The 27,287-nt window shown below is 43.7% G+C and overlaps 2 non-coding genes across 2 annotated transcripts; both read left to right on the top strand.

Moving 5' to 3' along the window:
* Positions 1-2,992: 2,992 nt before the first annotated feature.
* Positions 2,993-3,081, top strand: trnar-ucg (transfer RNA arginine (anticodon UCG)). The gene is given in 2 exon segments: positions 2,993-3,029; positions 3,046-3,081. It is a non-coding gene; the product is annotated as a tRNA-Arg (tRNA).
* Positions 3,082-7,311: 4,230 nt separating this feature from the next.
* On the top strand, positions 7,312-7,384 carry trnat-ugu (transfer RNA threonine (anticodon UGU)). The gene has a single exon. It is a non-coding gene; the product is annotated as a tRNA-Thr (tRNA).
* The last annotated feature ends 19,903 nt before the right edge of the window (positions 7,385-27,287 follow it).

Below are 27,287 nucleotides of genomic sequence, written 5' to 3'. Positions count from 1 at the left end.
TGTAAGAATCACCCATCTTTGGGGCACGTTGTCTAAATTGTTTCCGGGCTGTCGAGTCAGGAGAAAGACTCAAATTAAACAAACTTGATAAGAAACGCAGGTTTGTGAGTTTCCCCTAATTCTTATTCCTGGGACAGACTGCATCGTTGAAGGGAACAGTAGGTAGTTTATATAAAACCATCGGGAGTTGTCAATGCTCCTCTGAGCCATTAATTCAAATCCACAAATACTTTCTAATCCCATGACACGGGTTGAGAGGTCAAACTGCAGGGATCAGCCGTTGACCACTGACATTCAGTGCAGAGAGGGGCCAGTGTTGGTCATTGGGAGATCAGCCGCTGACCACTGATATTCAGTGTAGAGAGGGGTCAGTCTTGGTCATTGGGAGATCAGCCGCAGACCAATGTTATTCAGTGTAGAGAGCGGTCAGTGTTGGTCATTGGGAGATCAGCCGCTGACCACTGATATTCAGTGTCGAGAGGAGTCAGTCTTGGTCATTGGGAGATCAGCCGCTAACCACTGATATTCAGTGTAGAGAGGGGTCAGTCTTGGTCATTGTGAGATCAGCCGCTAACCACTGATATTCAGTGTAGAGAGGGGTCGGTGTTGGTCATTGAGGGATCAGCCGCTGACCACTGATATTGAGTGTAGAGAGGGGTCGGTGTTGGTCATTGGGGGATCAGCCGCTGACCAATGATATTCAAAATAGAGATTGGTCAGTGTTGGTCATTGGCGGATCAGCCGCTGACCACTGATATTCAGTGCAGAAAGGTCAGTGTTGTTCATTTCGAAACCAGCCGCTAACCACTGATATTGAGTGTAGAGAGGGGTCAGTCTTGGTCATTGCGGTTCAATCATGGACTTCTTCACCGGCCACGCCAGATCCTCGGGATCAATATCGGACAAACGCAAAACTTCAAATCTAAAATGTTATTCCATTTGCACAGAAACAACGTAATGCAAAGTGACGAAACGAAAGGCAGAGCAAAAGAAATGTCAGTTAATTTTGGTATTTTCAAAAAGATGGTGAATCATTGCAGACCGCTGTTACTGCGGTCGCTTCATTTTCTCGGTCAATTAATGGTTTAGCGTCGCAAATATTTCAACGTATTTGTGGCGCAATCAATCAACTCGTTCGGCTATTAACTGAAAAGTTTGTGATTCTAAGCCCACCCAGGGCCGTAAACAGAAAATTAATTGACTTAGCGGTTAGATTTACAGTCTGAGACGTTCACCGTTTCAATGTGTCCTTCCGCTGCAATATTGTCCTCATCACAGGGTGTACATTTGAAGTCGTCTGGTGTATTTTTATGACTGGTTTTGGATCAGATTATTCAGCTCGTGTAATAAGATTGTAAATACTGATTCGGCTAAACAAGGATCGGAATAGACTGTTTACGATTTCGGTATGAAATCAATTCAAATAAATATATAAACATTTTAAATGAAAACTATACACGAATCGGGAGTTCCACCCTCAGTATCATCGAATCTTTGAAATTCACACTCTGCGCAGGGCTTTAATAATTGTTTTTAGACTTTGATTAGTTCACTTTAATATTATTGGCTTCTCAGCTGTTTTGTAAGAAGTTTTTTTTTAACGCGGAATTGAACCCGGTTCACAGCAGTGAAAACACGGTATCATAACTGGGCCACCTGCGCAAATTCCGCCCAACTTTTCCTGCGTGAGCTGGTCGACAGGATTCTGATATGGGACCTGGCACATGGGGCCACCGAAAGAAAGAATGTTTTCTGATCGCGCCCTTCACACCCCAGGACGTCCCAAAGCGCTTTACAGACAATGAAGCACTTTTGGTAATGTCGTCACTGCTGACATGTAGGAAACCAGGCAGCCAATTTGCGCATAGCAAGATCCCAAACACAGCGATGTGACAATGACCAGATAATGTATTGTAATGACGCTAGTGGAGAGATGAATATTGAACGAGGTAGCAGGGAGGGCTAATTGCCCGTAAAGGTGAAGACAAGGTGATTGTATCAATTCGAGTTTTGACCTTTGTAATGATTTTCTTTCCTTACTTTTTATCTTCTTCAGATTCAAACTGATCAGAAAACTGACAACTGAACTCTCAACGAATTTTCGATCAATCTGTCACTCAAAATGAACAATGTTATAAATAAAGAAATAAACCGGATTGAGACGGTTCACTTCATTTCACTGAAACGACTAATTTCGGTTAAACCGGCGCGGCGGAGTCACAGCAGCTCATCGCTGATCTGCACCTCAACTCCATTTAGCGATATAGAAACTGGAAAACTCATGTTTCAAGGCGAGTTTACTAATTTCCTGCAAAATGAATATCACTAAACCACCAAAACATTCCCTGCCCTGATTAAACACACAGCAAGGGGATGTGTAGAATATATAGCAAGAAACCCGCGATTTGATTATTACACGGATCGAATACCGTGCTCAATATTAACATTAACACTGAGCGCCAGGTCTGGATCTGACCCGTTAACCCCGTGGTGCGGGACCCCGTCCACGTTTATATTTACCAAAAAAAAGAAAATCAGAAAATAATAATCTCACCCAGCAGAATTGGGGGTTGTTCGTATTTTAAAGGACAGGATGAGGCCACTCGGCCCGTCGGACTTGGATAGTAAATTATGTTGACATTCTCCGCTCGGTGTTGTTCTCCGTGTACATTTGTTGTTTCCAGATTTGTCCTTTATTTTATTTCCCCTCTCTCTATTTAGCAGACTGAGTCCGAAAGAGATTCGCTTTGGAGGCTCAACATTTTGATCAAAGATTTGAACATTGTTTATTCTGATTGTAGGTTTCTCGGAGACCCAGCGGGAGTTCAGTTCTCAGTTTCCTGATTAGTCGGAAACAGTAAGGAAATTTGCGAAAAGAGAGAAAACAATAAATGAACAACATCAACAAAGGGAAAGTAAGAGAAAGATACAAGCAGAGTCTGAACCACCCCTGCACCGGGTTTAAGACCATTTGGTGAAACATTACAGCAGCGGCCGCGTGGCCTAATGGATAAGGCGTCTGACTTCGGTATTAATCGCGATGTTATCAGACGATTGCAGGTGCGAATCCTGCCGCGGTCGTTTTTACATTTGTTCTGACATGCGACGGAACTGTTTTGTCCCCCACCGTTTCTCACAGCAACTGTCCGAATCGAACGGAAATCCTTATATTCCTTCGCTGACAGAAGTTGACTCTGCACATTCAACATTGTCAGTCTGGGTGCACGGGCAGGGCATGGTGTAAAAGTGAAATTATTTCTACTGTTTGGATTCAGAAATGGTCGGCTAATCCATTGTGCTCTGGACACGTGGGTCCGAATCCCATCCGCGTCGTTATTGTATTGAATTTATGATGCTGCCCGACATAAGTTTTGTACAATCGAAATGGGCTTGAATGCTATTATTATCGATCCGACACCGGTGGATTGTTTATATTTTGTTTAAAAGGAGAGGGTTAATTGGAGTTATTCACCTGTGTAATGGGATAAAGTTCCAGGAGAGAGGACGGATTGGAGATAGATCTTTCTGTCCTTCCTTGCTGCCTCTGGGGTTTACAGCGAATGAAAGATTAACGGGAATAGCAATTGATAATGGAGCTGGAACATAAAGGGTTAACTTTATCCATCAGGAAGAAATCTAATTTCAAAACTTTTTAACAATCTTGAACCAGTCCAGTTGTTAGATTTATACCAAATCTGTAATTTTTTGCTGTTAAATTTAATTCCTCCACCCGGTCTTCATCATGAAAAATTAAATCTGGAGGGAGGTCCGGTCCAGATTTGAGCCCAGGATCTCTCTCATTGTTAACAGTCTCCCGTTTTGAACTCGAATCCCACCCATGGCTCGGTTCCCAGTAATTGCTGCAGAGATTGAAGGACTTCGGTCCCTCCTGCATCTCCTGCATTTCACCATCTCCCGATTATTCGATCGGTATTTGGGAACATGGGAGAAAGCCAGGGTTTAAATCCCGAACATTTAAATCCCCAACAATCCGTTTGTTGATCCTATTCCACGGTGCCTTTAGTATTCATAACCGCGTGAGCGCAATTGGAATTCAGTCCGCAGTTTGCTTCCTTCTCTGTTCCTGCACTCTCTCGGTGTCTCTAAAAGAAGATACAATGTTTGGATCAGGAACCGATTTCTGATCAGCCCTGTGACAGACAGGCAAGAATCCGTCACTGAAACCCCGAGACACAGGGAATGCTGTTCATTCTGTTCCAGGGACACTTCGTGAGTCGCTGAAACGTTTGAATTCCTATTCCCACAAAGGACGGAGCCAAGCGGAGGAGGGACGTGTTTCTCAATGATCGGACATTGGAGCCCATCGAAGTGTGAGTTCCGATGGCCGATGGGTGTCTGTGGAACGCCGTGAGGGCTTTGGTTTCCTCGCTTTAACTTGGACCATCAGTTCGTTCTTTGTGTTCAGCTGTTTTTGGTGGTGTTACTGAGTTAGGAATGTTGGTCAAGACAGCGGGAGAATTCCCTGCGCTTCATTCAACAGCGCTGGGTAATCTTTAACATTTACCGACAGGGTCTCATTTAATCGTCTCTTCTGAAACCTCCCACCAGTTATCCCTCAGGACTGCCCTGATCTGGGTTCCTTTGCCAATCACCTTAAACCTGTGCCTTCTGGTTACCGACCCTTCTGCCACTGGAAACAGTTTCTTCTCACACGCACAATTAAAATCGCTCATGATTTTAAACACCTCTGTCAAATCTCTTCTTAACATTCTCTGCTCGAAGGAGAACAACCTCAGCATCTCCAATCTCTACACATAACTGAAGTCCCTCATCCCCGGTACCATTCCTGTAAATCTCTCCTGCACCTTCTCTGAAGCCTTGATATCCTTCCTCGAGTGTGGTGCCCATAACTGAACACAATACTCCAGCTGAGGCATAACTGGTGTTTTATTCAGGTTTAGCATAACTTCCTTTCTTTTGTACTCTGTGGCTTTATTTATGAAGCCAAGGATCCCATATGCTGATTTAACAGCCTTCTCTACCTGTCCTGCCACTTTCAACGATTTGTTTACATACATCCCCAGATCTCTATGTTCCTGCACCCGATTTAAAATTGTACCATTTAGTTTATATTGTCTCTCCTCATTCTTTAGGCCAAAATGTATCAATTCGCAGCACTTTGCGTTAAATTTCATCTGCCATGTGTCTGGCCATTTCATCAGTCTGTCTGTTTCGTCCTGAAGTCTGTTACGACCCTTTTAATTGTTTATCACATTGTCCAGTTTCGTGTCATCTGCACAACTTGAAATTCTGCCCTGTCCATCCAAGTCCATGTTGTACACTATCTACTTCAAGCCGACGCTCGCAGGCCTTCTTTACCAAAATCGTTTTCAATGTGCGACTTGCATTATCAAGTAAGACTTTGCAGAACGAATGAGGTAAGAAACTACGTTGTTGTCTGTATGTCCAACGTAATAAAGTGCTTCCTGATTTCACCAGTGAAAATCCGAGCTCTAATTGTATGCCCCGCCCCTCCCCCAGAGGAAATAGCTTCTCAGTATCTACTCTTCCAAATCGTTTTATCATTTTAAACACCTCAATCAGATCAACCTTTCAAACCGAAGGGAATACAATCCAAGTTTGGCTCGGGATCCCGGTCTTGTCTCGGTCGCCGACATTGTTTTCTCCCTTATCGGTTTCCCTCTGCTTTCACCAATTGCCCCAGAGACCACCGTTTATATCTGGATTCAGCACCAGGCAGAGAGATAGAAACAACTGTCTGGTGTTTATTGACCAGATCGGGAGGTTAATGTCACCGAAGGCTGATTCACTGAGATCTCCAGGCCTGTGCTCGGCTACCATTTGGTTTGGGTCCCTGTTCGACGCTTGTTCTCGCCGGGTGAAGTAGACAGACTTTCTCTTTCACCAAGTTGTTGCAATACTGGACCGGTCTCATTTTCTGTGTGAATAACTGGGACAAGTGGACGGAGCAGGGACAGAGAAGGCTGTTGGAACCCGGAGCGTAACAAGGTCTAACTTTTGTCGCACCAGAATTATTTCAATATCATTATAATCCTGCAATTGCTGGGACCTCGAGCCACAATGATGAATTAACGGCGTGCGCCATTATCTATAGGTGAATGTTGCAGCAAGTGAGATACGGGATGGGGTGATTTGCCTATAATTTCTGGAACATTTGCGCCGTTCCTCCGAAAGGCTCGATTGAACGATAAAAGTTATTTTCGTCATTCAGCCCACCGTTGCCGTCAACGGCGATCGCCAATTCGTTGTATTGACGCCATTAATCGCGCCGCAGCCAATTACGATTGGACAATGATGGCAAATAAAGTATGAAGCAACAAGAAGTCACTGAGAAAAGTCACAGACTTCAGCCTCTCAGCTTCTCTCCTGCCTTCTCACTCTCAGGCTCAGTCTTTTGTTCCTTTTCAGTTGTGTTTATTTCTGCTCCCTCCCGTCTTCCTTCCTTCTATCCTTCACTGACATCTTTCTTGGAAAAAGGAGCTCCTGCCGTCAGCAGCTGTGAAAAAATCTGTGAAGCCAATTGGTGATTTTTCACTTAAAATGGAAGCGCAGTGAGACTCAACAGGTATTCGATCTCCGGACTTCTCATTTATCAATCAGTGAAAGCCTCAAAGTGAAAATAAGACCCGAAGTTCAACGAACCGCTGGCAATTGACCATGCAGCCATGTAAAACTTCGTGCCACCCAAAGCCGATCAGCCATCCTTTCAGACGGTTCCTGTTCATTCAATCTCGCTTTCTATTCCGATGTACAGCATCATCGAGTTGTACACTAATTATTTCAAGTAAACAATATCAACGTCTCTTCACCAAATTTTGTTTGTCCAACTTGTCTTATCCGGTAAGACTTTCTAAAATTTAAATGATCTGAAGCAAAATTGTCGTTTGTGTGAGAATAGGTACACCGGGTAGACTAGCGCTAATACACATTTCCTAATGTAAAACAAACACACATTAAATTATTGTGCAGTAGTTGTCGGAGGTCACCCACAGGAGGAGGTCAGGGCCGGGTGTATCACACACAGTACTCATCAACATTTCGTCGGAAGAGTTCAGAAATGCAAAGGGTAAGACCAGATAGTCTGGAGAGAGTGTGGGAATAAAAAAAGGATGAATAGGACTAGATATAAGATGTACTGACAGGGGATAAGGAAGAGAGGGTCATGACTGATATCGATGGTTTCACAGGCTGAGACCTTTGAACAAAAGATAGAGGATATTGCGCAGACGCACTGAAGGGGAAGGCTGAACAAAGTCGCTTGACAAAGGTATCAATACTATAACGTTGGGAAAGATTTGGACAAATGTGGGCACCGTGGCTCAGTGGTTAAAGCACCTGTCTTGTAAACAGGGGATCCTGGGTTCAAATCCCAGCGGTGCCTTTAGCTCAAGTTGTTTGTTTCTTTGCTCCCATTTTCCCACCCGTTGTGCTCCAGAGAGCAGCGAGAGGAATGTTTCCTCCTCCTCATTGGCAGCCTCCAGAATCCCTTGGTTTTTGCTTCCCATTCTCTTTGTGTTGACTGCCGAGTTAAATTAGTTCCAGAGATTCCCATCCACGGGTTTACAATTGCAACGAATCATCTCCGTGAGGTTAAAGTGCCCCCTGCTACTTTATATTTCCATCAAATAATATCAATCAATTGCGGAATAAAAATTCAGCTGTTCGCTGATATTCTGTATTTTCCCCAATCAAGTAGACAGGAGGGAATGAATCTTTCTGTGAGGACGTTGGACAAACTGATTCTAGGGTAGAGCTAAACTTTCATGGTGGAGATTAAACACAGACCAACACCGCGGGACCGCTTCTGGTCAACGACTTTTATTCTTAAACCAGAGTTGTTTTAGCGAAGGGATTGAAGAGCTGGATTGTAAGTCTTAGGGGATTCCGACATGCCGGTTTATCGGATTTGCACGGTTCACTTCACTTCAATCGGAAAACATTCGACAATTTCAAAACTTTCATCCCCTCGTGACCGAACAGGAAGTGAAATTTCAATTTGTTTTTTTTGCAGTTACAGCAACAAGATTCTTTTCAATATAAGAAAAACGGAGTGTTTCAAACTGTAGGGAATGAATTAACCGCAGATTCGGTGCCAGCGCTCGCCAGTGTGTTCTTATCTACAACACTCTTAGAATCATAGAATCATAGACTCGTTCCAGCACGGAAGAAGGCCATTCGGCCCGTCGAGTCCGTGCCGGCATTCTGCAAGTGCAATCCAACTATTCCCATCGCCCCGCCCTATCCTCGTAGCTCTGCAACTATTTTCCCTTCATGTACTTATCCAGTGCCCTTTTGAAAGCAACGACTGGATCTGCCTCCACCTCAGGCAGCTCATTCCAGGTCACAACCACACGCTGTGCAAAACATTTTTTCTCATATCGCCCTTGGTTCTTTTACCAATCACCTTAAATCTAGGACACCTGCTTCATGACGCCTCCGCCAATTGGAACATTTTCTGTCTATCTACTCTCTCCATACCCTTTATGATTTTGCATACCTCCATCAAATGTCGTCTCAAAATTCTTGCTGCAGGGAGAGAAGCCCCATCTTCTCCCGTCTATGCACGTAACTGAAGTCCCTCATCCCTGGAATCATTCCAGTAAATCCCTTCTACACCCCCTCTAAGGCCTTCACATCCTTCCGAATATCCGGTGCCCAGAACTGGTAACAAAACTCCAGCGTGGCTGAACCAGTGTTTTTTAAGGTTCATCATAACCTCCTTGCTTTTCAAGATTGGTTAACGGAGAGAAAACAGAGAGTGGTGATAAACGGGTCATTCTCAGGTTGGCAGGCTGTAATTAGTGGGGTGCCGCAAGGATCGGTGCTTTGGCCTCTGCCATTTACAATCTATATTCATGAATTAGATGAAGGGACCGAATGTAATGTATCCAAGTTTGCTGACGATACAAATCTCGGCGGCAAAGCAAGCTGTGAGGAGGACACAAAGGGTCTGCAAAGGGATATAGAAAGATTTATTGAGTGGGCAAGAAGGTGGCAGATAGAGTATCATGTGGAGAAATGTGAAGTTATTCGCTTTGGCAGTCAGGACAGAATAACATAATGTTGTTTCTATGGTGAGAATCTATTAAACGTTGATCTTCAGAGGGACTTGGCTGTCCTCATTCAAGAAAAAGTTAGTATGCAGGTACAGCAGGCAATTAGGAAAGCAACTGACAGAGATCAAACTGTGATCCCACAATGAAGCAGTGATCTCACATTTACCCAGTTATCCCACAATGACCCAATGAACCCACAGTGATACCACAGTAGACTGAACACACGTGAGCCCCATTGGGTGCAGCCTGTGGTCAAGGCCTTGGTCAGTCTCTTCTGGAGAGAAAGCTTCTTGGCCAAGGATTCCTCCTCCTCCCAAAAATTATCTCGCCATTTCTTTCATATTGCAGTATTTCCACCAAAAAGTTCATCTGGAGAGAGAGAGAAAATGACTTGACTAAAAACAAAGCAAGATATTTCAACGGCACAGCTAGAGCCCAGAGATTACGCACACTCCCTCACACTCCCTCCCTCACTCATTCCGTTAAACAGGAAATCTCTCAGCAAATATCACTGACGGACAAAATCTCCAGTTAAAAGCAGAGAATATAAAAAAGGGAGAAGTTGGGAGAGAGTGAGACAGAAAGACACCCAGGACAGGCTAAAGAGCACATGTTGCTTCTCTCTCTGTGTCTAATACATGTTTGCAGGATTTTGTCTGCTGCTTTGCCACTCACCAGCTCACTTACTCCCCCTAAAACGTGCCGGTCAGTCTCCCTGTCCCGGTCAATGTTTGCTGCAGAGCCCAAACTTCCCCTGTGTTCGTTTTCACTTCTGTTCCTGGAGCAGGGGACAAAAAAAACTGTCGTTTCTTGCGACTTCACTACTTTTGTTGCAGTTTGCAAAGGTGGAAGAAATTTAAGTTTGCACTTTTCTTTTGTTTTAATTTTCAGTTGACAAAAAAAGGCCTGTAGTTTGTGGTCAGCTTACAATTTGTGGCTTTTTCAATCAGCCAACGAGTTAAAACAAATTCATGACATTTAAAAGAGTCAAAGCAAAGAAGTTTTAAAACAAACAAAAGCTTTAGAAAGATCCCTAACTGAGTCATCGCGACAATATCTCAGCAACATTACTTTACACAGAAACAAAGCCCAGTTTATAAAGCAGATCAATCCGAAGAGTAAACGATTGAGAAAATCTTTATAGACAACAACGACTTGTATTTATTTATTACAACAAAAACTATATATAACTTACGATGCAGTCTCCTCTACATTGGGGAGACCAAACGCAGATTGGTTGATCGCTTTGCTGACCACCTCCGCTCAGTCCTCAAGAGTGACCATGACCTTCCGATCGCTTATCATTTTAAATACCCGCCCCTCTCCCACTCCAACCTGCGTGTCCTCGGCCTGCTACATCGATTCAATTAAGCTCACCCTTTGCTCGAGGAGCAGCACCTCATCTTTTGAATCGGCACTTTACAACATTCCGGATTCGACACTGACTTCAAGAAATCAGAACCACTGCTCCCATTTTGTCTGACAGCAGGTGTTGGTAATGGTCCTGCAGTTGCCATTTACAGCTGCTCAAGGCCCATCTTTTGTTTCTTTACTTGTCCAACTACCACCCTCCTTGCCTTAAAATATCATCCCATTTGTCGTTACTCCTGCCCTCCACCCTATCACAAACTTTCCCGTTTATTCTTTCCTGCCATCCCCTTCCTCACCCCATTTCCTTGTTTTGTACTTGATTAAAAACTGTTAAACCTTTAACTTCTTCCAGTTCTGACGAAAGGTTTTCGACCTGAAACGTTAACTTTGTTTTTTCTTCACAGTTGCTGCCTGACTTGCTGATTATTCCAAAATTTTCTATTTTCATCTCAGGTTTCCAGGGTCCGCAATATTTTGCTTTTGATTTAGAATACTGTACAAATTTCTGGTCCCACGATTATAAAAAGGATATAGACATACTGGAGAAGTTGCAAGTAAAATTGACAGGAATGATACCAGAACTGAGAAAAGACTGAGCAGGCATTGTTTCTCTCGAAAAGAGAAGGCGGAGGGTGACTTAATAGAGGGCTTCAAAATCGTGAAAAGGTTTGATAGGATAGAGGTGGAGAAGATGTTTGCACTTTTCGGTGAGTCTAAAGCGAGTGGTCAAACATACAAGATAGTCAATAATAAATGCAATAAGAAATTCAAGAGACAATTCTTTGCATAGAGAGTGGTTAGAATGTGGCACTTGAGGCCAATAGCATTGGTGCATTTAAGGGGAAGCTAGATTAGTACATGAGGGAGAAAGCAATAGAACGTTCTTCTGATCGCTTTAGATGAGGAGGGGTGGGGGGAAACTTTGTCGAGCTTAAGCACGGCATAATCCAGTTGGGCCGAATGGCCTGTTTCTGTGCTCTATATTCTACGTAAAATCTATGTATTGTTACATCCATGGGCTACACTATTTAATTTTTAGATATTTGGCACTTCAGTATCACGAGTATCCACTTCAGATTTCAAAGGATATCGTTGTTACATTCCTGGGTTGCCCAATCGTATAGTTTTATATTGGAACTTGCAGAAACACGAATATCCAGTTCATATCGTCAGGGCGAACTACTGGACCCGGGAATTGGAAGTACAATTTCAAAATTTGCGGATAACACCAAATTGAGGGGTATAGATAATATTGAGGAAGAATGCGACACAATACAAGAAGACGTTAATAAACGTACAGAATGGGCGTGAAAATGGTAACTGAATTTCAATAGAGATAAGTGTGAAGTGGTACATTTTGGTATTAGGAATAAGGAGGCCACATACTCTGGAAAACAAGAGTGTAAATGGGACAGAGGAGCAAAGAGATCGAGTGGTACAGATTGAAAAATCATTAAAAGTTGCAACGAAGGTTAACAGGGCCATAAAATCCAAACAAATTAAAGGGGTTCAATTCGAGAGTAATAAAATTGAAAAAATGAGATGTTATATTAAATTTCTATAGAATTTTGGTTAGGCCAGACTTAGAATACTGTAATAAAAACAGAAAACGCTGCAACACTCAAATGGTCGGGCAGCTTCTGTCGAGGGAGGAACAGAGTTAATCTTTCAAGTCTGTGCACAGTTCTGGTCTCCATACCATAAAAAGGATATAGAGGCTCTGGAGAAGGTGCAAAAAAGACTGACAAGAACTATACCAGAACCGAGAGTTTATAACCATCATGAAAAACTCAACAGACTGGGAGTTTTATACCCTAGAAAAGAGAGGCTGACCTAATAAAGGTCTTTACAGTTATGAACGGTTTTGATATGGTGAAAGTAGAGAAGACGTTTACACTTGTGCGGAATCCAAAAGTTGGTTTCAACAATATAAAATTGTCACTAATCAATGGATTAAGGAAATCAAGAGAAACTTTTTTACACAGAGAGTTGTTAGAATGTGGAACCGGCCTCCGTATGGGGTGGTTGAGGCGAATAACATTGACACATTTCAGGAGAATCTAAATAAATGTATAGAATCAAAGAATCATAGAATGGTTATAACATGGAAGGAAGCCATTCAGCCCATCGAGCCCGTGCCGGCTCTTTGTAAGAGCAAGCCAATTAGTCTGATTCCCAAGCTCTTCCAATTGTTTCCCTGATCCAATTCGTTTTTGGAAGCCACGATTGAATCTCCTTCCACCAACCATTCAGGCAGCGCATTCCAGATCATAACTACTGTCTGGGAGTAACTATTAAATTCTGATAGAGTTAGATGAGGTGGTGTGGGAGGAAATGGTCTGTTTCTGTATTGTAAATTCTATTTAGAATCTATGTAAAATTTATATATTGTTACATCCCTGTTTACGCTTTCATAGTCTTCGATATTGGACAATGTAGAAACACGAATATCAAGTTCAGATTATCAGGGATGCTATTTTTACATCCCTGGGTTAAAGCAATTCAAAACGTATGCCATGGCAAACTTCCGTCCAAAAGCCTTTAACTGTTGTCAATTAAAATATTTATTCCATTAGCTCTTACACGATGCAATGGTTAAAGGTGCAATGATCTCTTTTCTGTTTGTTCCATTCCCCGTAGTAAAACATTCCATGCTCCAAACACCGCTGATTGAAGAAATTACATTTAAACACATTCACGATGAGCTGAAATTCTCACTGTTCCTAACAACCAGAGGATAGGGTAAATCTCTATAACTCTATCAGCCACCTTCAGAATATTAAATTGGAGTCTCCTTTTCTCAGTTCGTGTGGAGATAATCTTGGTTATTCAAGTCTTTGATAGTCGCTTTCCCTTCCCTGGCCTCATTCGAATGATTCTACATTGTGTCCTCGATGGCTTTAATTTTGCATCTATAATTGGGCAACAAAATTGGACACAATATTCTGGAAATACCGGCTTTAACCATAGTGAAAAACTAATAACAGATTCATCATGGCCATCATCCCCAGAGAGCAGTAAAACTGTCTCGAACCAAACAGAATAAAGACAAATATCGAATAAAGTACCATCCGAGTCACTGTTGCTGCTCCCATCTTAAAAAGAGGATTACCTGAAAGTGCCTCATTGTTGTGCAGACCTATTTCAACGGGATCTCTCTAGATAAACCAAGTTATGCTGTTCGAAAGAAAAGATGCGCACGAGTAGTTTCCAATGTTAATTTATCTCAACAAGTCCGTCGATGATATTAACCACTTTCTGGTGCAAGAATATTAGCGCAGAAATCACTTCTGCTCCTACAATGGACAACTAGTGAACGCATTGCATTGAAAATCAACAACAACGTGCATTCATAGACCGCCTTTAGTATGATAAAAATTCCCAAGGGGATTAAGAGGAGTGAGGAAAAGCGATTTGGTTTAAGGCGTGTGTCAAAGGAGGAGATGGAATTGGAGAAAAGGAGATAAGAAGGTTGATTATCGAGAGTAGAATTTAGATGTCTGAAAGAATGGCCAACAGTGGAGGGATGAAGAGAGTGGAGGATGGTAAAATATAACAATAACGATTTGCATTTATATAGCGCCTTTAACACAGATAATTAACTTATGGGATTCAGTGAGACATAATTAGATATCAAATGGATCCCCGGATAAAGAAGGAGATTTTAGGAAGGATGGGAAAAGCTTGAAGCAAGAGTTGAGTTTGCTGTCAGGTGTGAAAGAAGGATAGAACTTGGATTTATTGATCGCCTTTCAAGACAAGGGCAAAGGGGAGAAGGAATTCCTGAAGTGTGTTCAAGCGAACTTTCTGGAACAGTGTGTTACCAGCCCAAAGAGGATGGAAACAGTTCTGTAGCTAGCTCTGGGGAATGAAGTGGGATAAGTGGAGCATGTTTCAGCAGAAGAGGAGTTCGGGAACAGCGATCATAATGCTATTAAGTTTAGAATATTTATGGGAAAGGAAAAGGAACAATCAAATGTGAAAATGCTTAATTGGAGGAGGTCCAATTTCAGTTAGTGTAACGGGGATCTAGCCCAGGTGGATTGGAATCGAAATTGGTAGGCAAAACTGTAATTGAGCAATGGAAAGCTTTCAAGGAGGAGTTGGTTCGGGTATAGAATAGACACATCCCGACGAGGGATAATGGAAGAACATCCAAAGACAGAGCTCCCTGGATGACTAAAGATATAGAGATTAAAATGAAAAAGAAAACGGAGGCTTATGACAAATTTAAGCTTCACAACATTGTACCGAACCAGGCTGAATAGAAAAAGTACAGAGGTGGTCTAAAAAGGGGAAAAGATGGGCATAAGAGTGAATGTCAGAATAGATTAATGCTAACATAAATGGGAACTCAAAATCTTTAACGAACATATAAATAGTGAAAGCGTAGTCAAAGGAAGCGCGGGTCGGAATAGGGACAGAAAATGAGATCCTTTTATGAAGGCAGAGGGCGTGGCTCAGGTACTAAATAAATACTTCACATCGGTCTTCACTAGAGAAGAGGAAGCTGCCATTGTAGATTTAAAGGAGGAGGGAGCAGCGATTTTGGATAGGATGAAAATAGACAAAGACGAAGTACTTAAAAGATTGGCAGGAATCAAAGTAGAAATGTTACCGGTCAGGATGGGATGCATCCTTGGTCACTGAGGGAAGTTAGAATGGAAAATCCGCAGGCTCTGGCTAAAATTTCCCAAATCCTCCTTAGATTATAGAGGATTGTGCCGGAGGATTGCAAATGTTGCAAACTTGTTCAAAAATGGGAGAGGGATCAATCCAAACTTACCGGCCAGACAACTGAACGTCGGTGGTGGGGACATTTTGGAGGCAATAATCCGGGAGAAAACTAATTGGCACTTGGAAAAGTCTGGGCGAATAAATGAAAGTCAGCACGGATTTGTAAAAGGAAAATTGTGTTTGGCTAACTTGATTGAGCTCTTTCTAAAATAACTGAGAGCGTTGGTGAGAGTAATGCTGTTGCTGTTGTGTTTCTCAAGGCAATATTTGACCGAGTGTGGCGCCAACAAGCACGAGTAAAATTGAAGTCAATGTGAATCAGCGGGTAAACTCTCCAGTGGCTGGTGTCATACCTAGAATAAAGGAAGATGTTAGTGGTTGTTGGAGGCCAATCATTTCAGCCCCAGGACATTGCTGCAGTAGTTCCTCAGGCCAGTGACCCAGGCCCAACCATCTTCAGTTGCTTCATCAATGACCTTCCCTCCCTCATAAGGTCAGAAATGGGGATGTTCACTGATGATTGCACATTGTTCAGTTCCATTCGCAACCCCTCAGATAATGAAGAAATCCATGCCCCCATGCGGCAAGACCTGGACATTTTCCAGGCTTGGGCTAATAAGTGGCAAGTAACATTCGCGCCAGACAAGTTCCAGGCAATGACCATCAACAACAAAAGAGAGTGTAACCACATCCCCTTGATATTCAACGACATTAAACTAAACTGGATCAGCCACATAAACAATGCGGATACAAGAGCAGGTCAGAGGCTGGGTATTCTGCAGCGAGTGACTCAGCTCCTGACTTCCCAAAGCCTTTCCACCATCTAAAAGGTTCAAGTCAGGAGTGTGATGGAATATTCCGCACTTGCCTGGATGAGTGCAGCTCCAACAACACTCAAGAAGCTCGACACCATCCTCTACAAAGCAGCACGCTTGATTGGCACCACACCCAAAACCATAAACATTCACTCCCTTCACCACCAGCGCACCGTTGCTGCAGTCTGTACCATCCACAGGATGCACTGCAGCAACTCGCCAAGACTTCGTCGACAGCACCTCCCAACCCCGTGACCACCACCACTTAGAACGTCAAGGGCAGCAGACACATGGGAACAACACCAACTGCACGTTCCTCTCAAAGTCGCACACCATCCCGAATTGAATATATATCGCCGTTCCTTCATCGTCGCTGGGTCAAAATCCTGGAACTCCCTACCTAACAGCACTGTGGGAGAACGTTCACCTCACAGAGTGCAGCGGTTCAAGAAGGCGGCTCACCACCACCTTCTAAATAGCAATTAGAGATGGGCAATAAATGTTGCCTTGCCAGCGACGCCCACATCCCATGAACGAATAAAAAACACCCTCACTTGATTCCACTCACGTATCAGATGGCAGCCAGGAGAAGCTTCTCTTTCCACCCTATCACCGTTATCTCTGATGTTTCTAAAGTTTCAATTCTTGGCTCCTTCCTCTTCCTCATTTCATGCTGCCCTTTGGTGACATCGGCCACAGACAAGGACCAGCTTTCAGTTGGACGCTGAAAAATCACCGCCTCTCTTGCCCCTTCCAATGTCTTTTTGTTGTCAGACCGACGTTCTGTGTTAGATGAGCCACAACTTCCTCCAGTTGAAAATTGGGACTTCATGACCTTTGGCCCCACAATCTCCACATTCTTGCCACGGATTCCATCACCACCCCTGGCTTTTTGATTGGTGAGTCGCTCACCAATTACGCAAGCCTTTACTGACCTGCATTGGATTCCAGTCTCCTGAGCATGCTGTTCAATTTTATTTTTTTCTTTCACATTAATCCACCAGGGACTCGCCCCTCCCTAACTCTGTCAGAGGGTCAGTAATGAGGCAGCGTTTTACTGTTGGAGGTGCCGACTTTCATACGATCTGTTAATCCGCGGCTCCATCTGCTCTCTCTGGTAGATGTGAAAGATCCCACGGCACCAATCGAAAAAGAGCAAGGGTCCCCGGTGAATTGTCAATATTTATCCCTCAAACAACATTACTAAAACCGATTTTCTGGTAAGTTATCTCATTGCTGTTTGTGGGAGCTTGCTGTGTCAACATTGGCTGCCGTGTTTCATACATTGCCACAGTGACTACGCTTCAAAATGTACTTAATTGACAGTAAAGTGTATTGGGACATCCTGAGGTATCATAGTATTATAGTAGATACAGCACAGAATGAGGCTATTCGCCCCATCGTGAATGTGCCAGCTCTTTGAAAGAGCTATCCAATTAGTTGTATTGCCCGGCTCCTTCCCGATAGCCGCGTATTTTTTTCCCTTCAATTATTTATGCAATTCGCTTTTTGGAAATTACCTTTGAATCAGCTTCCACCACCATTTCATGCATTGCTTTACAGAACATTACAACTCGCTGCGTAACAGAAAGTTTCCTCATGTTGCCTCTGGCTTTGTTGACGATCTCCTTAAGTTTGTGCCCTTTGGTAACCGACCCTTCGTCCGCTGACAATAGTTTATCCATTTTTACTCTGTCAAAACCGTTCATGATTTTTCACACCTCTATAAAATTTCCTCTTAATGTTCTTTGTTCCAAGGAGAACAACTCCAGCTTCTCCAGTCTCTCCACAAAACTGAAATCCTTCATCCCTGGAAACATTGTAGTAAATCTCTTCTGCACCGTCTCCAAGGCCTTGACATCCTTCCTAAAGTGTGGTGCCCAAGATTTGGACACACTACTCCAGCTGAGGCCTAACCAGTATTTTATATTGGTTTGGCATAACTTCCTTCCCTCTATTAATAAAGCCCGGGATCCCATATGCTTCTTTAACACGCTTCTGAACTTATCCTGCCACCTTCAAACATATGTGTATGCACACCCGCAGGTCTCTCTGTTCTTTCACTACTTTTAAAATTGTACCAGTTAGTTTATATTGGCTCTCCTCATTCTTCCGAACAAAATGCATCATTTCACACTTCTCTGCGTTAAATTTCATCTGCCATGTGCCTGCTTATTTCACCAGTCTGTCTTTGTCCTCCTGATGTCTGTTACTGCTCTCCATATTGCTTACGACAATTCTGAGTTTAGGTTTACGTGCAATCTTTGATATTATACCCTCTATGCCCGAGTCCAAGTCGTTAATATATATCAAAAAGAGCAGTGGCCCCAATACTGACCCCGGGGGAGCACCACTGTATACTTCCGTCGAGTCTGTTAAACAACCTTCCACCACTGCTCTCTGCTTTTTCTCTCCCTCAGAAAATTTTGTATCCACACTGCCACTTTCCCTTTAATGCCATGGGCTTTAATTTTGCTGACAAGTCTATCATGTGGTACTTTAACAAACGCATTCTGAAACTCCATTTTCTTTTATTCATCATGGGATGTGGGCGTCGTTTGCAATTTCTGACCTTATGATGGAAGGAAGGTCATTGATGAAGCAGCTGAAGATGGTTGGGCCTCGGGCACTGCCCTGAGGGACACCTGCAGCAATGTCCTGGTGCTGAGCCGACCGGCCTCCAACAACGACTAACATCTTCCTTTGTGCAAGTTATGACCCCAGCCAATAGAGAGTTTTCCCCCTGATTGCCATTGACTTCAATTTTACTCGGGATCCTTGGTGCCCCATTCGGTCAAATGCTACCTTGATGTCAAGGGCAGTCACTCTCACCTCACCTCTGGAATTCAGCTCTTTTATCCATGTTTGGACTAAGGCTACGGTCTGGAGCCGAATGGTTGGCGGAACCCAAACTGAGCATCGGTGTGCAGGTTATTTGTGAATAAGTGCCGCTTGACAGCACGGTCGACGACACGTTCCATCACTGTGCTGATGATTGAGTGCAGTCTGATGGGACGGTAATTGGCTGGATTGGATTTGTCCTGTTTTTTGTGGACAGGACACACCTGGTCAATATTCCACATTGTCGGGTAGATGACAGTTTTGTAGCTATACTGGAAGAGTTTGACCAGAGGCGCGGCTCGTTCTTGAGCACAAGTCTTCAGCACTGCAGCTGGGATTTTGTCGGGGCCCATAGCCTTTGCTTTAACCAGTTCTCTCAGCCGTTTCTTGATATCGCGTGGAGTGAATCGAATTGGCTGAAGACTGGCTTCTGTGATGGCGGGGATATCGGGAGGAGGCCGAGATGGATCATCCACTCGGCACTTCCGGCTGAAGAACCAAACCCTAATCCTTCAGCCTTGTCTTTTGTACTCACGTGCGGAATCTGCCACCATTGAGGATGGGGATGTTGACAACGTCTCCTCCTCCCGTTAGTTGTTTAATTGTCCACCACCATTCACGACTGGATGTGACAGGACTGCAGAGCTTTGATCTGATCCGTAGGTTGTGGAATAGCTTCGATCTGTCCATAGCATGTTGCTTCCGCTGCTTCGGATGCCTATAGTCATGTGTTGTAGTTTCACCAGGTTGGCAGCTCGTTTTTAGGTACGCCTGGTGCTGCTCCTGGCATGCTCTTCTACACTCCTCATTGTACCAGGGTTGATCACCTAAGGGATATGCCGTGCCATGAGGTCACAGATTGTGCTGGAATACAATTCTGCTGCTGCTGATGGCCCACAGCGACACATGGATGCCCAGTTTTGAGCTGCTAGATCTGTTCTGAATCTATCCCAGTTAGCACGGTGGTAGTGCCACACAACACTTCGGAAGGTGTCCTCAGTGTGAAGACGGGATTTCGTCTCCACAAGGACTGTGCGGTGGTCATGCCTACAAATACTGTCATAGACAGATGCATCCACGTCCGGTAGATTGGTGAGGACGACGTCAAGTCGGTTTCACCCTCCTGTTGGTTCACTCACCACCTGCCGCAGACCCAGTCTGGCAGTTAATTCCTTCAGGGCTCGGCCAGCTCGGCCAGTCGTGGTGCTGCCGAGCCACTCCTGGACATTCAAGTACCCCATCCAGCGTAAATTTTGTGACCTTGTCATACTCACTGCTGCCTTCAGGTGGTGCTCAACGTGGAGGGGGACTGATTCATGAGCTGAGGGAGTGCGATAGGTGGTAATCAACAGGAGGTTTCCTTGCCCATTTTTGACCTGATACCATAAGATTTCACGGGGTCCGGAGTCAAGGTTACGGACTCCTAGGGCCACTCCCTCCTGACTGTATGTCACTGTACCACAACCCCTGGCCGGTCTGTCTTGCCGGTGGGACAGGACATACCCAGGGATGGTGATGGAAGAGTCTGGGACTTTGGCTGAAAGGTATGATTCTGTGTGCATGGCTATGTCAGGCTGTTGCTTGACTAATCTGCGTGATAGCTCTTCCCAATTTTCGCACAAGTCCCCACATATTAGTGAGGAGGACTTTGCAGGGGTGACTGGGTTTGGTTTGCCTTTTTCGTGTCCGGTGCCTCGTGGCTTCATGCCGGGTGGTTTGTCCGGTTTTTTGCTTATGATGACTTTGTGTAGCGAGATTGTACAACTGAGTGGCTTGCTAGGCCATTTCAGAGGGTGATTAAGAATAGTTTCATGGTAGTTTCAGATCCACCATTAATGATACTAGTTTTTATAATTCTAGATTATATTTAACTAATTGAAATTAAATTCCCCAGCTGTTATGGCGGGAAACTAATGATTCCGCATTAGTTGTCCACTAATATTACCACTATGCAATTGTATCCTTAATTTGAATGAGGAGGTCAAGGGTCGGTTTGCTGTCGATGTGGAGGTGGGGCAGGTTGGGTAATGGAGAGATGTAAGCGAATTTTAAAATTGAGTGGTATGGAACTGTGAACCAGTGAGGGTCAGTGAGGTCAAGCAGGACTTGGTGGTGGTTGGAAGGTGGAGTTTGTGTGGCCGGCCAGTAGTGCATTGGAGGAATGGAGCCTGGAGGGAGAGAGACATTGATGAAGCATCGGTGGCAATGGGCCGAGGAAGGAATGGAGGCGTCTGAGGGAATCACAGGGTCTTTGTGATGGAGGTTAAATCGGGTCCTCAGCTCAGCTCCGTGTTCCATGGCGATAATTTGACTCGAGCAGTTAAACAATGTAGAATAAAAAGGGAAACATTTGAAGTAATATAGCGGAAAGAGGAGTGTCAATGGGACACGTTCAGTGTCCGTCCCCAAATATCACCCACAGTCATTTCCAGGCAGCAATCCTCAACCTGCCCTTTAACACGTTCAGTGTCCATCCCCTAATATCAGCCACAGTCATTTCTAGGCTGCAATCCTCAACCTGCCCTTTAACACGTTCAGTGTCTGTCCCCTACTATCACCCACAGTCATTACTTGGGTGCAATCCTCAACCTGCCCTTTAACACGTTCAGTGTCCGTCCCCTGATATCACCCACAGTTATTTCTGGGCTGCAATCCTCAACCTGCCCTTTAACACGTTCAGTGTCTGTCCCCTAATATCACCCAGAGTCATTTCCAGGCTGCAATCCTCAACCTGACCTTTAACACGTTCAGTGTCCGTCCCCTAATATCACCCACAGTCATTTCCAGGCTGCAATCCTCAACCTGCCCTTTAACACGTTCAGTGTCCGTCCCCTGATATCACCCAGAGTCATTTCTAGGCTGCAATCCTCAACCTGCCCTTTAACACGTTCAGTGTCTGTCCCCTAATATCACCCAGAGTCATTTCCAGGCTGCAATCCTCAACCTGCCCTTTAACACGTTTAGTGTCCGTCCCCTAATATCACCCACATTCATTTCCAGGCTGCAATCCTCAAACTGCCCTTTAACACGTTCAGTGTCCGTCCCCTGATATCACCCAGAGTCTTTTGTCGGCTGCAATCCTCAACCTGCCCTTTAACTGTCCTCGTATCACAGACTCAAATTCATATTTTAACTGGGAAACTTCAGGTACAGAGTGAAACGGGTATGTATATGTCCCTGGATTCAGTGTACACTGCAGAAAAATCTCTATAAATTATAAATGAATCGCCAGGAGTGAACATAGTCAATACAATTAGAGGAAAACTGAAAATGAAGCCGCTCATTATTGTTGGATCAGTCCTGTGTGATTACAGCTTTTAACTTTATTCCTGACAGTGGTCTGATTAATTTAATGTCCTGGACTTTGAGATGTTTGTGATATATCCACCACATTATTACATCGGAGTCAAAGCTGCTTCTGTAATATGTTTGTTCAGGAGACTGTAACTGATGGCAGTCATCAGGGTGTATCCTAGCCATTGGATTATTAATCCCTGTTTAAAACAGGGCTTGTTGGAATGGATCAGCTCAGATTGCCCGCCCGAGTTGTGGTGTCCAGACCAATAGAAGTCAGTGCTTATCACAGAAATGGGATATCCAGTAATCGAACAGATTGAACGCATTTATTATCCTGTTCTTGCAGCCTTCGGAGTTCCGGGTAAGCCGTTTACCTCAGCTGTTAATGGTGTAAATCGATGAATCTGCTGCTGTACGTGGCAATTTATTTTCTCCCTTCATGTTTTACACAGTCGCCTGTTCTGTTCTATCTACTGAATGAAGGAATGTGTTAATTCTCTGCACTTTCAATCGTGTAGGAGTTTCAATATATCTGTATTGACCTTTGCATGTCTAGCCCTGGCGTTGTTACTGGATAATTGTCTGTACTGAATGTTGTGTAATGGTATGTCCATAGATTCTAAACGTTCAGTCTTGTAATAGTTACATTATATCCTTAGTGACCTTTGTGTATCTAATCCTACCATTGTGACTGGGTTATTCTCCACTGAATGTACTGAAATCAGGTGTCTGGGCAAAGAGCTGGTATCAGACCATCAGAATCTGTTAACAGTTTAATGCTATGGAACTAGCTTCTCCTGGAATATTTTTTCATTAATGTGTTTTCAGTGATTGATTATGAGACATCTCACCGTCTCAGTGTTACATGGAGGCAGTGCAATATCCTCCCTCCCCAATAACATGCTTCAGTTAAACTGGGATTACATTGTATTTATTGGTGATCACTGTTATGAAGTATTATTTCATTATGTGAGTATCTGACGCCGCTCCAGGTGTCTGGTTACTGAACTGAGTTTGCTGCTGACTCTGTCACATCTCCTTCTCCGCTTCACTGTGGATAAATTCACGGACTGTCAGTGGACTTCACTGTAAAATGAAATGTTTTGAGGTTATGTTGTATCAGTTTGCACTGTACCAGTTGGAATCAAGAGCCCTTCTATTTTTCTGTCGACTTTAAGTATGATGTTGGCATTTTGTTAATTGAACAATCCCACCATCTAACACCTTACTTTTAATTACAGAAGAAGGAATCTCAATTATTAAGAAATCTGTCTGGAAGAGGCATTTGATTCTGTCTATTCCATGATTTGTAGATGAAGTGAACAGTGTAGGTGAACAAGTGTAGACGTGAATGATCCGTAGAAACATTAAACTAATCAGCAGAGGCATCAATGTTTAACAAACTGACACTGAGAATAGGTTCGGAGGAACACGTGGCTAGTGAACAGAATGCAAGGGCTGGATGATAGGATTTAATCGGATATGAAAATGAAGTTGAGAAGGAGAGTAGAGTGAGTGATAGAGAGGGCGACTGAGAGGGAAAGCGAGGGGCTGTGTTGTGAATAATTTATCAGAATGAACTGTTGAAACTTCTAGTACATTTAAACATAGAGAGTGTAACTTGAAGGTGTTATTATGATGTTATCAGATTGGGCGAGTTTTGATTCTCGGACTCGCTCCTCATGTTTATATCACTGTCAGGTCCTCACTCCGTTTTTGTGAATGTTCCTTGTTTTCCAACCAATCTCTGAACATAATTAAAATGTACTTAAAGAATAGAATCTGTAATTTCGTCATCAAAATGATTTATTCGGATACTGCATTTTTAAAGCTCGGAAGGATTCAATAAACAAAAGGACGATTTAATTAATACTTTTAAATTTAATTTTAATTGAATGTACAAAGTAACGTTAATTAACACATTTATCCAAAACATGTTCTCTGACACCAATAACCACAGAAATGAACTGTTAACTCTCCGAGTTGGATTGTGTTATTGGGACTTAAAGATTAGATTTCCTCCAACGCTCTGCTGCAGTCCCTCCCTGTGAATCCCAGCCTCTCCTCCCACTGCATTTGAATCTTCTGTCTCCTCATCAGTTGCTTCAGTTGATCAACATTCCCAAACCATCTGCTCCCGACTCCCCTCCAGCTCCGACATGTTATTTTCCTTATCTGCTTCCCAATCTCACTCACAGGCTCCGTGTCCAGCTGCCTTTCCCATTTACTGCCAGCCCCTGTGGGCTGTCTTAACCCAGAGCAACAAACCAGCCGCATATCTTCCTGTCCCCTCATCTTCCCGACATTCGCTCCATTCCCCGTTCGTCCAGATCCCAAATCCGGCTTTAATGCGGTGTATTCCTACTCGGTTAAATCCACACTTCCTTCACCACCGACACTGCGCCCTCACTTGGCCCTTCCAGTAGACACGGTGCTCACTTCATTCACTTTCTGTATCGATTTCCCAATTCATTTCTCTGCCCTGAAACGCTGCCTAATTCAATGAACTAGTTTCCACCGTTCGATGCAGCAAGAAAGCGGGAAATTTCACCTCAGATCCTCCCAAACTGCTGCTTTGGCTCCAAGTCTGATCAGTAATTTCCCCGCTTTCTTTTTTCTCTCTCTTACAGTTAATTTGGTGGCGATTGTGATTCTGTCCCGAGGAAAGTGCGGTCTCTCCAAATGTATCAGTCGCTACCTGGTGGGAATGGCAGTGGCCGATCTCCTGGTCGTTATAGCTGGTGTGATATTAAGGTGGATTGGTCCGATTTATTTCCGAGCTTCATTCCTGTTCATTACTCCCGTGTGTAGTTTTATTATTTTATTGAGTTATGCAACCGGGGTTGTTTCTGTTTGGTTAACAGTCGCTTTCACCTTTGATCGATTTGTGGCCATTTGTTATGAGAAGCTGAAAATTAAATATTGCACCGAGAAAACGGCGGCCGTGGTTCTGGGAACAGTGAGTGTGCTGGGCTGTTTAGAGAGTCTCCACTGGTACTTTACATATGAACCTGGGATTATAATGTATAATGTTCCCCGGGGTTGCATGCTTAAACTGAGCTACCTTACTTCCCCTGCATGGGCCGCATTTGACATGTTTCACCTCACTTTAACTCCTTTACTTCCGTTCTGTCTGATTTTGCTGCTCAATGCTCTGACGGTCAGACGTATTTATGTCTCCAGTCGAGTCCGCGGGGGATTCCGCAGCCGGAGCAATGGAGAGAATCACAAGGATCCAGAGATGGAGAACCGAAAGAAATCCATCATTTTACTCTTCAGTATATCGGGCAGTTTTATTGTGTTATGGTTGCCACGGGTTGCATTTTACATTCATCTGCGAATAACAGACATTCGGTATTATTACTCCTAAACTGACCCTGTTTATATCACAGAACACACATCAGTTATGCTGCAGCTTCTCAGTTCCTGCACAAACACGTGTATTTATGTCCTGACCCAGACTAAATTCAGAGAGGAGCTGAAGTACGCGGTAAAATACCCACTCAATCTAATTGTTCAATTAGTGAAATCATAGAAAGGGCTGAAGAGTTTCAAGCAGGAGAACTGAATCCCATTTCATACTCCATCCCCTACACTTCCCAGGGGACGGAAAGTACATTTTAAATTAGCAGCACAGAGCCATGAAATGATCTTAAATCGGATTCTGATTTTTTATTTTATTGATTATCTGATATATTTAGGCAGGACTTGCTTTTCAGACCACATTTGAATTGTTGATCAAAATGGCGGCATTAAACAGCTCAAATGTATTTCTCCTAAATGACCGCCCTGCAAAATGGGCAAATCTGGCAATCAACGTAGCTGCTGTGGGCCTAATCAAAATCGGTGCACTCCACTTAAGTGGTGATATAGAGAGACAGAGAGAGGGAGAGGGAGAAAGGTAGAGAGACAGACATGCAGAGGGAAAGAGAGAAAAAGTCAGAGAGAGAGAGAGTCGGATCGAGACACAGAGAGACAGGGGAGAGAGAGACAGGGAGTAACAGGGAGAAAGCGAGAGAGATTCGACAGACTGAGGGATAGCGAGGCAGATAGAGAGACAGAGGCAGAGGCAGAGAGAGAAAGAGAGAGATAGATAGAGAGAGAGACGGGGGTAGAGGGAGAGACGGAGATAGAGAGAAAGGGAGAGGCAGAGAGACAGAGGGACAGAGAGTGAAAAATGAGAGAGACACACATACAAAGAGAAAGAAAGACAGAGTGAAACAAGAAGAGAAAACAGGACCGATATTATAAAATTATAATTTGACGCTTATTTGTTTTTTTTTGGTTTACTGCACATGAACACACCATAACTAAAAAAAAGAGAAAACAGGGAAAAAGAAAGCCATACTGAGAGGGAGAGAGAGAAAGACCAAGAAACAGAGAGATAGTGGGAGCGGTGGCAGAGAAAGAGGTAAGCCGAGAGAGTAAAACAGAGCATGAGAAGGAGAGAGAGAGAACCAGAGCGTTGGTATGGAGACCACTAGTGAAATGGAAAGTGGCAGGTGGCGTATAATGCTTCAAAATATTATCATTTTATAATCCCCCTATATAGAATTCCCTCTCTATAATTATGGTTTTAAATTTATCCCGAACAACATTTCTCACCTGACTTATGGGAATGAACGTTCTCCGGCCGTCGAACATTCCTCCCGTAGTGATCACATAAATGGAATCATAGAATCTTACAGCGCAGAAGGAGGCCATTTGGCCCATCGTGCCGGTGCCGGCTCTTTGAAAGACATATCCAATTAGTCCCTCACCCCTACTCTATTCCCATATCCCTGCAATTTTCTCCCATTCGAGTATTTATCCAATTCCCTTTTTAAAGTTACTATTGAACCTGCTTCCACCATCCTTTCAAGCAGTTCTTTCCAGATCCTAACAACTCGCTGCGTAGAATACAGCCTCCTCATCTTCCCTGTTTTTTTTGCCTATTATCTAAAATCTGTGAAAATTGGTTACCGCCTCTCGGACCAATGGAAACAGTTTCTCCCTATTTACTCTATCAAAATCCCTCGCAATATTGAACAGCTCCATTCAATCTATCCCTAACCTTCCCTGCTCTGCGGAGAACAATCCCAGCGTCTCCACTTTCTCCACATAAAAGCAGTTCCTCATGCCTAGTACCATTCTTGTAAGTATCTCCTGCACCCCCTTGAAGAACCTG

This window comes from Heptranchias perlo, unplaced genomic scaffold, assembly GCF_035084215.1.
Source record: "Heptranchias perlo isolate sHepPer1 unplaced genomic scaffold, sHepPer1.hap1 HAP1_SCAFFOLD_44, whole genome shotgun sequence".
Lineage (NCBI taxonomy): Eukaryota > Metazoa > Chordata > Chondrichthyes > Hexanchiformes > Hexanchidae > Heptranchias > Heptranchias perlo.
The sequence above is the reverse complement of the archived record's forward strand: the minus strand, read 5'-3'. Positions and strand labels throughout refer to the sequence as shown.